At 30.3% G+C, this 15,431-nt stretch overlaps 1 protein-coding gene and 1 pseudogene across 4 annotated transcripts in view; both read right to left on the reverse strand.

Moving 5' to 3' along the window:
* LOC142318776 (coiled-coil domain-containing protein AGAP005037) overlaps positions 1-15,431 on the reverse strand; it is a 1,329,051-nt gene that overhangs the window by 845,969 nt on the left and 467,651 nt on the right. The window lies entirely within an intron of this gene.
* Positions 5,507-12,332, reverse strand: LOC142319799 (cytosol aminopeptidase pseudogene; annotated as a pseudogene).

Raw genomic sequence — 15,431 nt, forward strand, 5'->3', positions numbered from 1 at the left:
TTACGGATGAAAAATAAAGACGCTACTATTCCGTAGCTTCGGCTAGCATCACATTCCGTACATCGAAGCGAAGGATCTTGTCCCAGGTGGTGGTCTAGAAAATCTTGTAAGAGCTTCGATCTGGTAAGTCGCGTTGGGTAGGAGAAGAGCAGAGCAGAGCCCGTGCGATTTTTAACCGGGCGCAAATGGCTGTCTCCCATCGATTATGCGGGTACAAGAATATCTGGGTAGCGGCCGGGTCTTGTAATCTTGTTATCTCGTTCGTAAGAGGGAGGAAATGTACAGGGAAGTATGTAAGGAGGATGCAGAGGCATCGCTTATCCCCTGGTGCTGCAAAGAGATGGGATCAGTCGATGGAGGGAAGACTGACCCGGATCTCCAGCGACGGCCGGCCTGAAAACTCGGTGCACGGGATACCAGCTGACCCAATTCCTTACCGGTTACACGGGTGTTTAAAGGCATAACTAGGTGCACAGATGCAGAAACCCTCTGTGGATTGTGATTATTGCAGGGAGGAAGAAACCTTGAACGCACAGTGTTCGTATGGAATCTGTTCCTGCATCATAGTAAAGCATGCCACAAAAATTCCTAGAGAATATCATATTATGCAGACAGAGCGATTGTGGCACATTGTATTCACAACGTTGATTAAGATTATACAGAATAAGATGGCGGTAGAAGTGTAGGAGGTTAGAATTCTTCCAGAATCTCCTTTCAGGGTGTGTTCATATCGAATCAGGTCCCACCCCAAGGTGGAGAAAAAAACTAGCATAACTAACGGAAATATATAATTTTTATTGGTTATTGTAATGACCAGCTATAATATTTTTTGTATTGAAATAAGTAGAATACTGGTTATTAACACAATAACAATGTTGAATGTTCACAACTTTTAGTAAGACTAAAATACATCAGACCTTAACAGCATAACTTTCAGATAAAGAAAAATATTATGAACTTTTATTTCCCTCTAGATACAACTTACTTTGTTTAGCAATGTTGCCACCATACATTTTACTTTCCTTCAAAAGATTAAAAATATTCTAGATGAAAGGTAAACATTTCTATGTATAATAAATATGATGGAAACTTAAATTTTGAAATGAGATTTGTAATAAACATTAACAGTGAATTACAAAATGTGCATTATGAAAATCTTGTAAGCTACTGTGATTTGAATTTATTTATTATGTGTATTACTATAGCTCTCACATGAGATGAAATCTTTTAATTTTAAATTATGTTCAATGTAAGTAATCATTATTTTTAGTATTATGACCATAATACATTATAGTTCACACTTTTTTTTAACATCTAAAGCATAAGTGTGTCCATGGACACACTGCAGATAAGAACCTCTGCAGATTGCAATTACTGCGAAGAGGGTCATACCTACAACATACAGTATATAATTTTCAATTAGCTTCTTCAATGTAAATATTATCGGCATTTCTGATATTATGATCGTAACCCATTCTAGTTCCTTTTTTACGTCACAATTTAGGTACAATTAAATACAAGATTTCAATAAATATTATGAATATAAATGTATTAAAAAAAGGGCAAAGATGAAAAATTATGTTAGTAAATTTTACTTATAAGATATAGTAGTAATTTTCTGAATTTTTATAATTATTTCTGAATGTAAACCTGATGAGGCAACCCTTAAAACAAATTCCTTAATATGTGGGATGCTGAGACTATGTTGTCTACTTTTTTTACTGTTAAGTTTAGATTCTATTTCTACATACCTACTGTATAAATTTGCAATTTTTTTTATAAAGGTGATCTACAACCTCAAGCTAATTAATATCAATTTAAAACTCTATTTACTTGATATTAATTGACATTTCCATATTACAGCACTAGCTTAACTATAGGATATTTCGCAGTATTTTAAACTTTGCACTTCTGGAAGAAACAGACTTCACTGATGTTGCAACTTATCTGAAGCCTCTTATGCACAATGTCTTGTTTGAGGTTGCTCGTTATTACTGTATTTCTGCATAAAAAATAGTAAGTACTTCTTCAAGAAATTTGTAATCTTATAACTCAGCAGACTTTTACGAAGAGGAAACAATTTAAATTCACTAATATTTACAGGGAGAATAATTATACATTAGAAAAAATAAATTCCATAGCATGGGGTCATTGCTTGTTAATCTCCAAACATTTAGAATGGAACTATTAGGAGAGGCACAATACAAATAATTAAGAGAGAAAATTATAGATGAAATAATTATATTTATGGAAAAATTTGACCTTTTATCTTTGGGAAAAACTTTCTGGAGTTTAGTTGTTACTTCTAAACTGAACACAAGTTCTTAACCAAGAACCAGATCAAACAGCTACCAGCAAATCATAACTAACAAGAAGAAAATTCAAAAAAACCATCAGGTTATGAAATAATTTTGAAATCTTTAACACCTGTAGAGCTAGTATGTAAACTTAAAGAGTATAAAAATGTAAATTTAAATTATAATTTATATTTCAACATTTTTACAGCGCTAAGTATCTAAATTCCATTAGGGGTAATTGAAAAAATTATGTATTGACACTATTTTAAATATTAAAGATTTAGTTGGTATGTAATAAATTCACAAAAAAATTGTTTTTGTTTTTGTTGTTTACTACATATTTACACAAATCAAATGACATTAAAAGAGATCTTAATTTTTTCTATGAAAGCAATTGTGAGATTTATAATAATTTATTTCTATGATTTTTAATCATCAATACAGCGATAATAAATTTTCTTTATTGTTACTACCAGAAATAAAATCAATGCATCACTTATCTGAGTTAATAACTTCAGTCCAAGATGTTTCTTGATCAATCACCTATTTTTCAAAGTGATGTTCAAGAAGCTACACAAACAGTTGAACTAATTGTTTATACTCTAAAAAGTTCATGTATTAATATTATATTCATGTACTAACTTCTTCCTGCTTACCTTATTTTTGCCAGTGTCATTCTTTAAAAGTTCAAGGCATCCATTATCTTCAATTGGATATCAACAAAACTATATGTTTGATATAAATAGCACTAGAATTATGATTAATTCTTTTGATAAAGTGATTTGCATTTAGAATATTTATTGTATTAAATAGTGTTTTGCAGCCGATTGAAATCATTAGATCAGTGTTTCAGTGATCTAGCAATGCTAGACAAGGAGATTAAAAGAGCTGAGGTCATCGCTTTTCCACCTTTTATTAGTTAGCTCATTTTTTCCCAATATTTTAATTTTGCATTTGTATGTTGTCTAATAATCAATATTTAAACTTCACCTACCTGTTAGGAATAATTAATGATGTAATCAATAGTTACCAAAAAAATATGTTGACTAGAATTTTTTGGGCTTAATAATTTTCTTATAAACTACTGGAGATGTAACATTTGAAAACTGGACAAAAGCACATCAAACTCAGGTCAAAGAATTTTAATGCAGGCTACTTTAATAATGGAAACTTTAGCAGGAACGACTGACTGGAACATATTTTGTCTTCAGTCAGACTGGTTTGATGCAGGTCTCAAGATTCCCTATATAATACCAGTCGTTTCATTTTGGTATACTTTCTACATCCTAAATCCCTAACAGTTTGTTTTACATTAACCAAATGTTGCCCTCCTGTACAAAATGTCCCTACAATATTAAAATGACTATTCCAGGATGCCTTCATATGAGGCCTACAGTGTCTATATTTTTCCAAATGTTTCTCTCTTCAATTTGCTTGCAGCAACACCTTTTCATTTGTCACTTTATCCATCCATCTGATTTTTAACATTCTCCTATAGCACTGCATTTCAAATGCTTCTAATCTTTTCTTCTCAGGTGCTCCGATCATCCAAGTAAACATCACTTCCATATAAAGTTACACTTCAAACATATACTTTCAAAAATATTTTCCTTACATTTAAATTAATTTTTGATGTAAGCAAATTATATTTTTGACTGTAAGCTCATTTCAGCTGTGCTATTCATCCTTTTATATTGCTCCTGCTTCATCCACCTTTAATAATTCTACTTCCCAACTAATAAAATTCTTCTACATCGTAATCTTTTCCTATTTTTATACACAATGGTCCATCTACATTATTTCTACTACATTTCATTACTTTCATTTTGTTCTTGTTTATTTTTATGCAGTAGTTCTTATGTAGGACTTCATCCATGCCATTCACAGTTTCTTCTAAATCATTTTTACTCTTGGCAAGAATTACTATATCATAAACAAATCATAAAGTTTTTATCTTGAGCTGGCACTCCAAATCTAAATTGTACTTTAACATCATTAACTGCTAGTTATATGTAAAGATTAAAAAGTAATGGGGATTGGTAACATCCTTGACGGACTCATTTTTTTAATTAATAATACTCATTTTTTTTTTAAATAATGGAACAGAAATCAGTGTGGAAATTTTCACTAGCTGTGGCTCAAAAGCAAATTATTTCCAGACCCATGTTAATCAGTAGACTAACTAACTGCGGCAAACTTTAGCAAACTTATTTAAACCAAACTTTTAATGTAGTGAAACTCTTTAAAACTTGTTTCCTTATATTACAACAGAATAGTTATGTACATTTAATGGTGTTGATTGTGCTTTTATTCCTAGATATTAATTACATAAATTTTCATGAAATAAACACCAAATGATTAGTATTGTATGAAAGGAATTATACTATCATTTGATGAAAGAAAAAATAATGACAGTAGGTAGAAATTTTTTACATACTGAAAAACCAGAATTCATCAAGACAGTATCCAACAAAATTGATAAAACTAAATATCAAACAAAACGATTGCATAAGATATAGGATTTTGTAAAAACTAACTCATGAAAATTGTTACAGAAAAAAAGAAAATTATTTTTAAGGATTTTATGCACACACAAGTATGTTTGTATAATTTAATCCAAAATATTTCATGTAACATCACATGAAAAACATTATTAAAATATCCCTTACCTGTTTTTGGTGGGGAATCTTGCGAATACCAATAGTTTGGGTTTCTTTTCCTGATTTTTTTTTAATAAAAATTATTAATTCTGAGCATGTTAATTTAACTACAACTATTGAATTCCCAGTATCAGAACACAAAAACAACACAATGATAATTTATAATAATTTTATTAAGTGTACAAGAAGAAATTGGTACAGTCCATTACATCACAATTGTAAATAAAATCAATTAAGATTTTTATTTGTAAATTATTATTAATGATTTTATTAAGTGTTCAAACAAAATTTGGTTAACAGGTTCGCATCAAGCTTTTAAATAAAATCAGTACATGATTTTATTTCGCAAATGAATCTATAATAATTTTATTATTTCATTATTCTATAACGATTTTATAAAAAGAATTTGTAAAACTTCACATCACAATTTTAAAACATACTGCAGCAATCATTTTGAGACGAACCACAAAAAAAGGATTTGAACCAACCAGTTTCATACATTTCGAACAAAAATAACATTTTTCAAAATTTAAAAAACTTTCTCTTTCATTAGTTGGATGGTGGAATTTTACATTTAGCATCTTTTAATAACTGGCATCGAGATATGGTGGCTTTTTGTTCAACAGTTTGCTTAGGTTTTTCACTATATAAATAAATGAAACAATAATTTAAATGTTAGAAAATCTACTGAATTGTTTAAAATGTTTTATACAAATGTGTTTTTTTTACTAATATTTCAGTAAAAGCTTTATTTCTATATAGCTTAATAAATTCCCATGAAAATAGATTATTGGAATTAATTGGAATTAATAAGCTTAAAACTTATCTAATTACAGTATTTTGGTGGCTTATATTCAATATACTAAACATGTCAATGATTATTCTCAACAGAAAAAAATGTGTGTGTGTATATATATAAAAAATTAAAACAAATATATATATATATATATATATATATTTGTTTTAATTTTTTATTACTGTTCAAATTTATGGTACATCCAAATTTTTCATAGCTTGGAAATTGTATTTTTCAAAAAATATCTACTAGATTGGATGTTTTTATGCTGCTCTTTTTTAAAACACATTTAAATGTTCATTGTACCTGGTTTTAAACAATTTTTTCCCCAATGTGTAATTACAATGGTACAATTTAATTTTGTATAATTCACATATTTTCATTTATTTTTCTTTTAAAAATTTGATAATGAAATTTTGTGGTTTATATATGTTATAATGTATATGTTTATTAACCTCAGCTGTATGGCTTAATTTTTATTTTGTTTTATTCCTATGTTGTAAAGATGTGCTTTGTCAAAAGTTTAGTCTTCATGAATGCTTTTCTATATTACAGCAAAGCAAAATGCCACTGTTAAATTATGTTTATGATAGGTTACAAATTCTACCCTTTATTTTACCAGGATTCTTTTTTCCATCTTGTATGACCATGTAATAGGATCACTATCAAAGACTATTATCAAAGTCTTTTTGAAGTAATTTTTCACACGTTTCGATCTTCATGACCTTTCTGGTGTTCGTGTTGTATGTTTTTTGCGATTATAAAGAGCGTACAGCAGAGCAGTTATAGCAAGGCTGTTTCTGAGAGAAGTAGATGTACGGCTGTAGGATATAAGCAACGATGTAGGATATAAGTAGATGTATGACTGTAGGTGAAGAACTTATTAACAGGTATCAATATACTAACCTATGCAAAAAATACATTAAACATAACATTATTTACTTACCCTAATTAATGTAACTTAATTAATACTGCTTCACAGTCTGAATTGCGATTGTCACTGGATTAACTGTCACTTTACTGTGTCACAAATGTTTGCTATGTTCATAATTATTTCTGATACCTGGTCAATCACAGGCTCAGTCTCTACGTTTTTTGTAATTATTGCATATGCTGGCATTATTGCATCCAATTATCATTATTAATTCCACTTATTTTAACTTGCACTAATTTTATACAGTCATCTGATTTGAAAGTCACATTTTTAGCAGCAACATAATTCTTTCAACATTGCTTCAACATAATCAACCCATATCATCAAAATCGGATTGAGATCCGGGTGATGCGGTGGAAGCCGTAATATAGTGTGACCCTTTTCAGCAAGTAAGGAATCTATTTTATTCATTTTAAATCTTGATTTACTGGCTGAAATTAATTTATATAGCTTGATTTTTAACAGTTTTTCACTAAATATATTTTTTCCAGTAAGCCATTTAATCATTTCACATTTCTTGGTGGGTTTCGATACACCATTATTCAACTCCAGATTGGGATATAGTGCGTTATCCATAACATACACTGAATGTTGTGGTAAATTCTTTACGAGTTGATTTGCTAGCAATTTTCCATAATTTCTATAATTCCTATAATCATGGTAATCAACAGAATTTTGTCCAGATTTGAAAATCAATAACGCGTCTTTTATGAAACCAATTTCCTCACCAGCGTGAACGATAATTGCTGTCTGACTTTTAGAAATCGCAGCAAGTCACCCGGATGTTTTATCGGAATCGTTCGCCCCCAACAATATGGTCTTATGTGTGTTGAATGCACAATTACGTTTCGTGCATATAAATACGTTTCGGCCGTCCTTCAGCTGAGTATTTTTCTGATGCCCGTAGATACAGTATTTGTTCTCCCGAATATAATTTTTTTCTATCAAACATTTTTATTATTACGCGTCTTTTTCCATGTGAACTAATGTCTAATAACTTCCCGCAAAGCCCATTTCCCACCATTGAAAGTTTATTCTTTTCTTTATCAGTGTTAATAAACTTTTTATAGTAGATCGTTGACCTTGAGAAACATAAAACTCTTTTTAAGTTCGTCTAATAACACATTTGTCCAGTGCCGGATTTACCTTGGACGAGGCCACAAGCAAATCGATATTTTTGAGGCCCCCCTTCCCACTGGATAAACTTTTTGTCTTCTCTCTCCTTTTTTTTTTTTTAATAAAAGAAAGATCAAATAAATATTTATTTTATTTACAGTTTTATATACAGTACATTTACAGTTTCTTCCTACTTTTTTCTGCTGCAAAATCTTGAATGACATCAACAAAGTTCATTTTGTGAAGCTAAATTTTTTATTTCGAGGCCCCTGTCAAAGTGAGGCCTCAAGCAGCTGCTTGTTTTACTTTATGGTAAATCAGTCACTGCATTTGTCAGTTATCAATACCCATTTTCGGTTTTTCGCAACGTTTTTTGTTAGCATTAGGAAATCCACTACCTGATGCTGAATTTTTTTACCTTCTCAATTATTCGCCGAACACTACGGCGAGATACTTCTGTTGCTTCAGCAACACTTTCCTGAACTTTCGTTATTAACCGTAGACCATCCGCGACTTCCTTTTTCATAAAAGGATAGACCTTGAAAATGATTTCACGAGTCTTACTACCATGAATTTTCTTTGAAATTTCCGGTAACATCAAAAGTAAAACTAAAACTGCTAACGATAAAAATAAACACCCGGTATTATACAAATGTGCATAATTTAAATCAATAAACAACAACAAAATAATATTCCTGTCTTAAAATAAAAATGAATGTGTAGAAACTGATTCTCTTAATTTTTACATAGCGCACACGACGATTTAACAATAACGACTGTACTTAGTGTTTCTATACTGTAAAAGAATACGTTTGTTTGTTTTTGATTAAAATGTTTTTGTTGGTGAAACGGATGGCTCGTACATACATTCAATTTTAAGAAAACAGTATTTATTGGAAGGAAGCAAGACAAAGCCTGGTGATTAATATGTATAGACTATTTCAAATGTTCTTAGCTGGGAAAGAGATGGACATGAATTTGCTTACAAAAACAATGCATGTAAATTGATGTTTATAAAAGAATTTACGTAAGCAACAAAGCAATTTGTACATTTTCGGTAACCAATGAATGAAATTACTTAACCAGTGAACGAATTTATTTTAAAAGTTATGTGGTACAGAATAAAAAATTACACAAAAAGTTTTTTTAAAATGTGGCACTGCACCTTACACGTGTACAGTACTACATCAAATGTTTTTAACTTTCATTATTCTTCGACTTTAACTGTGGAGCAATCATTGCCCCACCCACACTCCGATAAATGACCGACCAGTTACTCAAATAAAGGGGAAAACGCCTAGGTAGAACGGCTCCGCTATACTTTTGTTCTTTTAGTTCTTTGTTGTGATGTCTTCTGAGGTAAGGTCAACTTCCTTCAGATACTCTTATTTCTCTGATCAATCTGCATCCCATCATGAGTGTTTTTCGAGTAGAGATTGTACTGTATGCAAGATGGGTCAAAATAATCCTAGTCTCCTCGCTATGATATCAGTGATAGGTTTTAACTCTTTGTACACGATTTTGTCGGATAATCCATTTGCTGTCCGTCTTTCTGATATCTTTTTTTGACACAGGTTCTTCAAATTCTTTTTTCGATTTACTTAAGTTTTTCGGTCTTTGATTGTTCGATCGGGTGGAAGAATGTTTCTGCAACATTCAATTAATATGCGGCTTCCAGTTTTATGGCAAACTTTAATAACAAGGAAATTATGTTCTTTTGCCCCAGTGAATTTCAGTTACAGTAAATTAATACTTTAAAGATTAAACATTTGCATTCAATTGTATAATAATAGAAATATTGTCTTTATACATTGCAAAATTTTGTTTCCCAAGCCTTATACGGAAATAAAACAGGAGGAATTTTACAAAAGGAACAAAATATAAATTTAAGTTTAAAAAAGAACCCATTGGTTACCTTTTGATTGAAAATAAAACAAATTGAGAGGGCTATATTATTTCTACACAATAAATTCTTCAGCAATTTCAATTGTATCTTCTACATATATGGTTAATATTACAGTAATAATATTTAAGGTTATTAACTGGTTTTCTGCTTGTTTTGACGATTCTTGAATGATTCTAAATGAACACTCATTTGAGGAAAATAAATATGCTACTCTGGGTAAATAATAATTAACACTCGTATTTTATAAGACAAATGATAAAACTAGTTTTTTTTTTTTTGCTTCAATTATTGATCTTATCAATCGGTGATATTAACGTTTTAATTTAATACATTTTGTAAATTTTTTAACCAGAATTAAAAAATTGCACACTTCCATCTCACAGCATGAAAATAACATCATGTTAGTAAACATGAAAATTGCAAACCAAGTGATTAACAATTAAATAACAGACTGAAGTAAATTCACTGAATGTTTGTTTATCTCTAATTTAAAGATTAATTTTTATGAAGTATTCATGGATACTTTTCTAGATTATTCTGCAATATTAAAATTTAACCTCTGTTACAAGCAATCTCATATATTAACTTAATAAATAAAATAAATGGTTAAGGGATTAATACTTCCAACAGTAGTAGACTGTTAGATGTTGACAATAGTTGACTGTAGTCAATTGCAAAATTTTGATGCTAATACAAAAATATAGGGAACCTTTTATCTGTATTTAAGTTGATTTTAAATTACATTCTCTGATGTGAAATTCAAATATGCATATTGGACGCGCGGACGCGCACACACACACACACACACACACACACACACACACACACACACACACACACACACACACACACGCACACACACACACACACACACACACACACACACACACACACACACACACACACACACACACACACACACATTATGGCATGTTGAATAGTGGATGTACACTTATATTAGGATCAACATTTGTTTGTTTAGTTAAACAAGCGGAGTAAATTTTATTTCTGTAGTTAAATTTCATTCAGTTAATATGGTTTTAAAATAAACTTACCTCTTTTTTGAATCAGCCTGCTGGCAGGCAAACTGGGCAATGAATTCAATTATAGTTCGTGTTGGACGACCTGACTGTCCTCTCTGTAAATATTTATATTTTTTGCCTGATGTTACTGATACACCATAAATATCCATGTGAATCCAGTCAGTTTTACCACACAGAAATTGTTCCAGAAAAGATGCAGTCATACAAGCACCTCCTAACCTCTTACTTGTTGCTTTTACATCAGCTGTCTGAGTGTATGTCACTTTTTGAGAAAAATGCCTCCACAGCGGAAATCTCCAAACCCTGTCACCTGTATGAATACTTGCAGTTTTCATCTGCTCCCATAGCTTATCGTTGTTTGTAAATACACCAGTTGCAGCAGTTCCGACACCACTCATCATAGATTTACTTAATGTTCCAACATCCAAAATAAATTTTGGTTTATAGGTTGCAGCATATGATATGATGTCTATTAATGCCAATCGTCCATCTACATCAGTGTCTTCAATTAACACAGTCTTTTCATTTAAACTTTTAACAATGTCACCTGGTTTCATTGCTCGTGGACCAAGCATGTTTTCACACATTGGAAGTAAAGCTCGAATATTAACTGGAAGTTGTAGTGCAGATGCAGCACGTAGAGTTGCAATGACAGCTGCAGCTCCTGCCATATCCCCTCTCATTCTTTCCATTTCATCATAATCTTTTAAACATAATCCACCGCTATCAAATGTTACACCTTTTCCTATAATCACAATGGGACACACACTTGGATCACATCCATAATAAGTAGCTTCTAGTAGTATTGGTTCTTCACACGATCCTCTAGCAAAAGCCAGAAATGCATCCATCCCTACCAGTTTTAACCAGTGTTTTATCTTCATTTCTAAATTAACTCCAGCTACATGAAGCAGCTTAACTGCATGCTCTGCAAACGCTCGTGGAGTCAGAAGGTTTGGTGGCATTTCACACAACTGACGTGTAAGATTTTGTGCTGCAGCTTTGTGTAGGCCAATTTGCCACCCGGTGACATCACAGTCATTAAAAAGATGTAATTTTGGAATAATTCTTTGCTTCTCAATTTTTCTGTGCTCTTGGTGAACCCAAACACCCATAGCTGCTCCTTCTGCAGCAGATTCTGCATGCCCAAAACTCTCTACATAAATATTTTCACAGCTGTTATTTAATTGTAAAGTCTGGCAACCAGCAGCTGCTGCTTCTCTAATTTGTTCTTTATGCTCATCTATTTGCTCTTCTTTATTATATCCAAGACAATCGTCTCCTAATCCAACAACAGCAACACTCGTAAATTTTGGTTCCAGACCATAAAAACATCTCACTTCATTCCTGTGCATAACAGGTCCAGATAAATCTAACAATTCCTGTAATTTTCCTTTACATATTTTATTATATATGTCTGCTGTTTTTGTGAATGTGAAGGCTCTGTTGTGGGGATCTTTGGGATCATTGAAAACTCCTAACACAAGACCTAAACTATCTCCTTCACCACTACAAGTGGCCTGTACTGTTATAGTTCTGATTAGATTTGACCTTCTAAACATGTGATGAAATAAAAACATTCTGTATTCACGTTTTAAAAATTTCAGAACCAGGCCACACTAAACATAAATTTAATTCGATATGAAATTTTGAATAAATACAACTAGGAGTTAACTGATGTTACTCAAAATTTTATTTGCAACAAATTTTTAAATAAACCTTAATTACTTTTAACAAATTTATAAAAAGAACATGATTACATTAAAAATTTCTAAGTAGATGGATATTTAAAAAAAAAAGTACACTAACGTTCATTTAACTAAATCAATTTAATTGTTGCATAGTACTTGGCATGGCATTAATGGATTCTATCATATGATTTATGTAATTTTGAGATTTCTTGTTATTTTAATTAAGAATACAGGATATATTTTTGAAATTATTGATTTTTTAACCTATTTAAGTTTTAATGTTGATAAAAAAAAATCCCTTAAATAGTTCATTTTCCTTTTTAGCTGCATTTTAATTTAAAAGTTTATAATTATGCACTCTAAACCGAATCATGAAATAAATATGTAGTAAATTTTATTTGCAGATTTATCTATGTGTGCAAAATAATTGAAAGGGTGAATTTTTAAATTGAATTAAGAAATGGGAACAAAAATCTTTTAATTACTACTGTATTATTTTCAAGTAAATACTAATATGTTCTTCTTTTTTTTTTAATTTAGAACTGGTCTGTAAATACATCATAAGAATGTTATGGAGTGGAAGCCTAGTTAGTTTACAAAAACAGAGATCATATTTTATCCTGTCTTCATGATGGAGCTGCCAAATAATGATATAATAGAGGATAAAAGTTTAAAAAAGCCTTAGTATTCACTTTATGAAGTACAGGATTTCATGGTCATTTTGCTGACAAGATTATTCATAATTGCTACAAAAAAGAAAATTGAAAATATAAACAATACGAAATTCAATATTTTATTGTCATTTCATTTTTAGTAGCCTTAAACTGTTCTATTATTTTTGTTTTTTTTTTGTTTCTTTCTGTTAATATTGCACTCTGCAACTTAACTGGTGCTTAATAACCAACTACTGGTACTATATAATGCTGGAATTGGGACATTGTAAGAAGAGCAAAATATAAATAAGAAATGTAATTATATTGCAAAATGGTGAAAAAGTTGTTTCCTACATTAATGAAATTAATTAATCAGACTTAAAGAATGAGTTTCATGCAATTTAATTATCAAAGAAGGCATATGTGGACATTGCTGTAGTCTTTTGAAAAAAAATAGAATAGGTAACACAAAAGACCATTTATAAATAAACTAGGATTATAAGTTACAGGTTTGGTTATGTTAAGTTAGAACTTAAACATATTAATGATTGACATTATTAATTACTTTTATAGAAAGAACAAGATATGCATAGTTGTAACTACGGTGGGGCACTAGCCCCTCTAGCACATTTAATGAAACTACAAATTATAAAATTATTTATTATTATATCAATAAGTTTGATTTGAGGCAGGAGCACTCTCTGGTGAATGAGTGGGGATTGGTGGTTCAAGGGTCTGGATGGTATCTGGTGAAACTCTAAGATTATAGAATGTTCAAGGTTGGATTTAGCAGGAAAGTTCTAGTACCTTCTGTTCCCTATTTAAGCGCTGCAATCAGTGCAAGTGAGTCAGTTGAGTGAGTTGACGCATTTCAGCAAGTTCAGACTGCAATCCCGAAACAATAGCAATCTGAAATGGATATTAGAAACTTTTTTTTGGATGAAAAGTATGTATCATCTATATTATTTTTATTTGACTTGAGTTGCAAAACCATCTAATTAAAGGAACTTAACATGTTCAGGAAATCCAAAGTCTGTTTTTTTTTTGTTTGTAATAATAGTGATTTTATGTTGTTGTTTTATTTTTGTGATCAAATTCAATCACTACAAAAGTAGTTACCTTAAACACACCACAATTTTGAAACAAAAATTTCTAACCTCAAATCAGAATTATGTTGTCATGTTAATTCTCTACACAGCCACAGCTTGTTAGATTTGACCATTCCACCAGTTTCGCTGTATTTTTTTCTACTAATTCCACTAGTACACTTTTGTAGAAATGAAAAAATTTACTTTTGTAAATTTGAAATAATGTCAATTAGATGGTTTTGAAACTTATATTTAGGTTAAGAACATTTTTCACATACAAAAAAAAATTTACTGATTTTCAAAAAGCTGTAACTTTGTAAAAAATGATTGTATAGAGACAATAAAATAAACATTTTTAAGCTTGCAGTTTCTAGTAAAGTTCATGTAGAAGATGAAATTATTAGTTTACTTTTTTTTTGGGAAGTGTAATGTATTTTATTTTAGGGAGACAGAAAGGAAGCAACCAGATAAAATTAGTAATGAAAGGGATGCAGGGAAGAAGAGAAATCAAAGCAGAAATGTAGGTGAAGAATCAAGTGGATCTCTTCACTACCATCTGGTTCTGGTATATAGGCTCAAACGTATTTTGCTTTGGTAATGAATGTGGTTCACTAGCTTAGATGTTCATTTAGTATGGCCTCATGTCAAAAAATGGAAATTTTAAAAAACTGTTTGTCACCAACTCAAAACCAACATAAACCTAAAATCTACTATCCCTACCAACATAAAATCCTTTTCAGTTTCAAGTTATTTAAAACTTTTTATGGATTTAGGGTGTTTTCAAAAATAATTTAATTACTGCTTTTTACTTTTAATATAAAGTTACAGGAAAACTTTTCAGCACCATTATTGACCATTAATATCTGTTATCAGATAAGCTGATATATTTGCAGAAAACATTCATAATACTGAAAGAAAATTTGTTGATCAGCATAAAAAAAGTGATGAGATATTTTAAATTATTTTTAAAAAAAAAGTTCACTTTCAAATTATATGGAAGTATTCCTAATAAGAGTAGAAGAATAGTTAGTTATCCTCAAAAAGATTTTATTAATAATATGGATGAATTATTTCCATATATAATATTATGGAATAGTTTGTTTTAATTTGAAATGAGTTATTAGATTTTTTAAATTATTATAAAAATAAATGAAATGTTTTAATTATTGTTTACAAAAAATAATAAAATTTTAAATGCAAACTGAAATATAGAATAGCTTTGACCATTATTAATACAATAAAATATA

This window comes from Lycorma delicatula, chromosome 2, assembly GCF_047948215.1.
Source record: "Lycorma delicatula isolate Av1 chromosome 2, ASM4794821v1, whole genome shotgun sequence".
Lineage (NCBI taxonomy): Eukaryota > Metazoa > Arthropoda > Insecta > Hemiptera > Fulgoridae > Lycorma > Lycorma delicatula.